Here is a 6,614-nt window from a genome sequence, read left to right on the forward strand (position 1 = left end):
AGCGGACAGAAAATTCAGGTTTCAAGGCAGGTATGGGAGCCATTTAACACATTTATGGTATGTCCCTTATCGCCAGCCCATCTGATGTGTTGTTGCACAGGCCTCGGCCCCAGACTGTGGGAACATTTCTTGTCGCTCACCTATTGTGGTTTGTCGGGTCACAGGTGAGTTCACAAGCGGCAAAGGAGGGACTGAAAGAACACTCACTGTTGTGATGGGGCTCGCGCTGCCCGTTTGCAGAATAAACAACTCTAGGCCTGGGCACCTGCTCCTGGCGGGCACTTTAGCTTGAACCGAAAAACATGTTTTGTCTCATTGACTGGGTTTCACTGCTGGGAGCTGAAGCCACTGGCAGATCCGCGAGAGGGCCGCGCCCCTGGGAGGCCGGTGGGGCTGGGACAGCGTCAGTCCAAGTCAGGTAGCGTGCCGGGCACTCGCCTGTCGCAGTACTTGAAAGTGAAATATAAAAGTGCAGGTGCTCAATATTGTAAGTGCCAGAACAATTCCATCAACAGTGCTGCACCAGTGCTGGTACTTCTTTTCAAATCAAAGACGGGCAGGTACTCAGCGTGCGGCTGTCTGTGCCAGTTTAAGGCAATGTCTGTTCGTCGATCTCCTCATTTAACCTCAGATAAATCCACTTCCCTTTGGGAATGCCAGGCCAGAAAACCCTTGCTTCCTCCCCTGGTGCCAGCCGGTTGGGTTGGGCATATAATAACAATCACTGCCAAGCCAATAGGCGTGGTGTCGACTGCCAGCCTTTTGGGTGTACAGTGGTTGCTTTTCCGTATTTTGTAAAACGTTATTGCTGGGGAAAGCCCTTGCTATGAAGTTGGCTAAAAACACCCCCCAAAATTTGTTTTAAAAAACCCAAATTGTATAGGTACTTCCCTGCACTGAGGAGCATTTGTGCTTCCTTGGAAGGAGCAGAGAATGCCATCACTCATCATGCAGTTAGTCAGTGGCTGGAGTTAGCTTTCCCATTGCACCTTGCTGTAGTGGGAGGAACAAAAATGTGTTTGACAATTTAAAACGCCAATGAATGAAGAGGGCTGCTGAAAGCCCCAATATAATGTTAGTAAAATCAGCAGGCCTTGGCTAATGCCAGACTTAAAATCTATTTTGCATTAATTATGAAAGCATATGTTTGGTTTTCTAGCTATTGTGTTGTGAGTGTATTTGGCATGGGCTGGTTTATCTGCTGGTACATTGGTTGAGTGATGGAAAAAACTATAGCATATCATTCTTTTGTGTGAGTCAGATGATTAAACTATGGTTGGTTGTTGACTGCTGAGTGTTATGATATTAGTGTTAGTGTGGGGCAGAAAGTTTATGATTGTGTTGACATTACTGTATAATGGGAGACATCCGTTAGATCGCGGTCTTCACACAGCAATACCTTTACAACGCAGGCATTACAACGCAAGTCATTGCAACGACTTGCGCTGGAATAGAATGCTTTACTATTCCAACACCTTCCCTACTGTAACGTAGGCTGGAGTTGGAATAGTAAATCATACTATCCCTAAGTCCAGCGCCCTCCAGCGCAAGTGGTTGTAACGACTTGCATTGTAATGCCTGCGTTGTAAAGATATTGTGGTGTGAAGACGGTGATGTAATGTCACATATTCCTGTATAATACCCAAGCTAACCATAGGTCAGCAACTCTCAGCTTACCTTAATATAGAAAGTAGATGTTGGATTGTTCCATTTCTGTGGGTTGTAAATTGTAGATTGAAGTTGAAGGTGTGTCTATCTTCCTGGGTTCAGTTCTGGGTTGTGGAATGATGTAGTTATCTTGTAGATAACTATGCTTTTAACTGTCTTACGAAGTGTATATGTTAACTTCCTGGACTCTTCAAATCTGGGCAGGTAATGAGTTCCAGAGCTTTGCGGCTTGAATTGAGATAGCAGTGCCTCCTACGGATTTCTGATGGTAAGGCGGTATGATGATTTGTGGTGCAAGCACGTGATGGAGCAGGTAAAGCAAAATTTTGTATACCTTCTCTATTTTGCATGAAATTTAATTATGTAATCATTCTAAATATTAACTTGTACTAAATTGTGTAGAGTGGTATGATTAACCAAAAATTGCACCTTAATAAACACGAGACTACACGTGGGACTAAATGCTAATTGCATGGCTAATTATTAAATAATTAACTGTGGTACGCAAACTAACTTTAGGATGTGTTGAAAGAGAGAATTGCATGATACATGTTGCTTTTGTGATGGTTTGTGCTCCCAGTGCTGCAGAATGGTGAGTATTATTGCTTTAAATGTTGCTACACGCTAGGAAAATATTAATATATATTGGGATTAGTGCAGGTTTAAACATTAGAATCTTCATTTCTATATATTAATTACTGTTATGTTTGTTTTTGCTTAAGTTGGCATTCAGGCCTACTAGGCCGCAGTACATAAAATGGAGTTTGGAAGTGGCCACCGTCATGTGAGCGCGATGTCGACTGCACAGACTCGGATGGCTCTGAAGATTTCCAAGCGATCTCCGATGAGAAACAAAATGTTCCTTGTCAAGGATAGGAACGTGGAGGACTGCCAAGACCAAGACTAGTGTGAATGGCTGAGGGGACAATAAACGACCTGTACAAGAAGGCTTACATGTTGTTACTTCGGAACTTTCGCCTGTGAAACTACGAAAAAGAATACAATTGGGAAGATGTCATGCCTGGTCTCATGGGAAACAGGCAAACATGGGAATATTGAATAGACTTACAATTTTCAGAGGGTTTAGCCAATCAGAACACTTTCTACCCCTAAATTGTTGCGCATTGTCCTAAAAGTAAGGAGGAAAAGAGTATATAAGAAAAGGATTTAGAAGAGGGAGATATAGGCTGTTGGTGTGGAGAGTCGATTTTCTGGATTGTTGGTTCGTTGGTGCGATCGCCTGGTCCCTTGGCTAAATCGTGGGGACTGCGTCGTGCTGAAGGAGATTTCCTGGACTTACCTGGGTTTTCTTTGATTATAAAAGGATGATTCCATCTGAAGGGATTTTGATTATTGCTGTGGGTTGACGGGTTCTTCTGGAAGTGGTCGCCAATGTCCCAATTTAGGTAAATATACATGTCATGTCAATTTATGTTAAAGATCAAAGATTGGAAATCGCTCAATAGAAAAATTGTTGAACTGTAATCCTGAATATGCCAACACAAAGTGACCTAATTAGATAAACTAAACTTTGATTAATAAGAAGGGAGTTTGTGATTCTTTAATAAGGTATTGAAAAGCTAATCGAAAAGGTTCCGAAGCTTTAAATGTGTTTTAGCTGGTTCTAAATCACCATCAACCAGTCCAACTAATTGGTCCATCAACCAAGTTGTGGAGTGCCTTGATGTTAAAGTTAGGATTCTATAGGTGCAGATGTATATAATGTATATAATGTAAAGGAATTACTCCCAATAGGTAATAAGGTACACCCCACATGTCCAGTGCTTCTTTTCCTCCTGTGTGCAGATTCAAGCGAGACGTATGTGTGTTGGTGTTATGGGCCCCACCAATGAATGAATGTATGAATGAGTAGTGTGGTGACGAGTCTGTGACATAGGGAGCATATGTAAATTTTTCATTTTCTGCTGGAGCACACGCATTGCAGTGTCCTGTTTTGTATGTATGCTTGAATTTAACTGGTAGGCCCCAAGGACAACGTAAAGTGCCTTGAATAGAGCTCTTCTAGTAACAGATAGCCAGTTGAGTGGTTGAAGGACTGAAGCTATGCATTTCCTTAGGTGAACGTGGCGGAGGAGTCTTGCGGCAGCATTTTGAATTAGTTGTATTTTGCGTAAGATGAACTTGCATGTGCCGAGGTATAGGCTGTTAGCATACTCCACAGATCATGGTTTCTGTCTTGGTGCTGTTGAACTTTAGGTGGTTACTCATCATCCAAATGTTTATGGCACAAAGGCAGTCATCAAGTTTTGAGTTTTAGAGGTCTTCCGGGCCATACATTTTTAGAATAATTCACATGTCATATGCATAGTTGTAACATATGAGGTTTAGTGCTTTTACCAGGTTTGGTAAGGGCGATAGGTATATGTTGAAAAACTAAAGGGGTCATGATGGACAACTAAGGGGTGCCAATGTGTATGTTGGGTGTGAGGAGCTGGTTTGAAAGGAGGTAGGTTGACAACACTTTGTCCCTGAGGTAAGACACAATCTATTTTAGAACATTGTCATGTTTTTTTAGTTGATGAACACTATGTAATAGTGTATGGTAGTGGACAGTGTCAAATGCAGCTGATAAATCCAGAAGTAATAAGCAAGCCACTCTGCTCTGGTCCACTGTACGTTTGAGGTCATCCTAAATTGATATGATAGCTGACTGTGCCTCTGCCTGGTTTGAAGCTGGACTGCTGGTTTGACAATTCTTATGTTAATTCTGAAAGTTGAGTAAGTGCTTCTCTTTCAGATATATTTCCTAAGAATGTTTATGGGCACTGCTGCCACTGGTGGGTATTGTAGCACTCTACTGCTGACTGTTGAGAGCGGTACTTGGTGGGCCTGTGGTTTTAATCTGAGAAGTGTGTGGTTGTAGTATGTGGGAAGAGTTGGACGTTGTACTTGGGACTAAGACACGTGGTATGGTTGTCTCGAGGTGAACATATTATTGCCAGTATGCTTATCGGTGTTTATAGGTCATGTGAGATGCACTTCATTCAAAGACACCTGATTGATACATCATTGCATGGAGGCTGTTCAACATGTCCTTTGTGTCATGGGGGAGGGGTGTAGATTGGTCTGTCATTCTGTGATTGATAGGCGTTGCCCTTTAGATGGATTGATGATTACTTAAAGGTGTGAATTTTCAAAGAGAGTTCTAGGGAGAAGCAACATTAGGCTGGGGATACCCATGGGTCCCTACCACTTTCCCATTCTCGAGACTCTTCGGCTATCTCAAGGCAGAGGGCCATGTTGAGTGGGGCACATGGGTTGCTTGGCTGCTAATCTGCTCCCCCCTGCATGAAGGTCACTTTTGGCCCTGCTGAGGGCATGGGCTGCTTATGGGCAGGAAACTTGGCATGATAACTATGAAGCCATGTCTGGACTGAGTTCACAGGAAATAGCAGGAGTGGCCCATGCAGTTAAGAGCAGTGGGGCCGGTTAGGGGGTGGGATTTTGTCACACGACAAAGAGCGAAAATTAAATGTTTATTTAATTTTCCCTCATGGTCATCTGTTGAAATCCCCCCTCACCCAGCCCCACTGCCCCACCGCTCTTACCTGCACGGGCCGCTCCTGGGAAGTAGCCTTGTTATAAAGCCAGGACACCTTGAGCTCTCCTATTCTTCAATGCAACCTTGGCTTGGGCCTGACGCCACAACCAAACATACCCACCCACGCAACCCACTTTAGAAGCGTTTTGGTGGCAGTAGAATCACAAATATGACCAGTCAGTCCAAAAAGAAATCAACAGGAGATGGCACTACAGAATAGGGTGTAAGAGATCTTTATGTTGAAAAACCGAATAAACAATGCTTGTGGTTATTGCAACTAATTATTAAACATTCCATTAATTATATTTATAAATACAGGACATTAGTGGTCAAACATGTACTGTTACCATCAGACAATTATTGCACTCAAGGAGGCTTTAACGCTTCAGTCGAGTAGTGTTATTAGCAATGGAAGTAGATAGAAGAGAAGTCATGGGACTCTGTAACCTGTCTCTCGTAATAGCCACCTGCATCAATGTATTCTCACTACTTTTTCCCCTTTCTTTTCTCTCCTTTTTCTCTTTTTCTTTCTTTTCTTTCCTATTTAGTTTTCTTCGAAAAACCGACAACATACTCAGTTTTTACGTTAGCAATTACATTATTCTTGTTTTTTCCATTTAAAATGTTATTGTAATTTATTTACTGTTAAGTTCCATTGTAAATTTGCTTTGTATTTTGGTATAATATTACTGATGTTTTTATTTTAATTATTTGAATGCTTGTAATTTCTATTACTCTATCTTATTTGATTGTGATATAGTATCGTAAAAGAAATATGGGATACTACCTATTTTGTGCACTGTACACTTTTATTCTCTGTAAATTTGTCCCCAAGGTTTCAAGGCTTTGTGTGGCTGCGTAGGGCACATGGCTTTACTCCTGTTCCACTGCTAGTTTTGGGACACAGTAACCTTGTGGATGGAGGGGCAGAACCAGGATGTGTGTCTGGTAGGGCAAAGCCCTGTGATTGTCCCCCAGGATGAGGGTAGTTTCTCCTTTGTGTATGGGTGGAAATGAGTTGGACACTCGGCCAGGCGGCTGTGAAAAGTGAACAGCCTCCAATGTTGGCCTGCTCATAGTTTAAATAATATGGTGTGTTGTATGTATGATTAACTCAGAAGTATGTAACCTTATAATATTGTTCTCAAGAATTGTTACAGGGAACACCTGCACCTAAACACTGGTTATTTGATCTAACATGCATTACAAAACGAAATGGAGGGGGATTCCGATGGATGATGACGAAAGAAAATTAATTATTTATTTAATTTTCCCTCTGCATTGTCCCTCGAAATCCCCCCCCCCCCACACCCGGCCCCACCGCTGTTACCTGCACGGACTGCGGCTGGTCAATGGCTGAGTTGGAAGGGGAACTTGGCACATC

The 6,614-nt window shown here is 42.5% G+C and overlaps 1 long non-coding RNA gene across 1 annotated transcript; it reads left to right on the top strand.

The window, feature by feature from the left end:
- The first annotated feature begins 287 nt into the window (after nt 1-287).
- On the top strand, nt 288-3,213 carry LOC146868304 (uncharacterized). Its single transcript, XR_014966199.1, has 3 exons — nt 288-418; nt 1,873-1,981; nt 2,391-3,213. It is a non-coding gene; the product is annotated as an uncharacterized LOC146868304 (long non-coding RNA).
- The last annotated feature ends 3,401 nt before the right edge of the window (nt 3,214-6,614 follow it).

The sequence above is a fragment of the Triturus cristatus genome, chromosome 1_2 (assembly GCF_964204655.1).
Source record: "Triturus cristatus chromosome 1_2, aTriCri1.1, whole genome shotgun sequence".
In the NCBI taxonomy this organism is placed as follows: domain Eukaryota; kingdom Metazoa; phylum Chordata; class Amphibia; order Caudata; family Salamandridae; genus Triturus; species Triturus cristatus.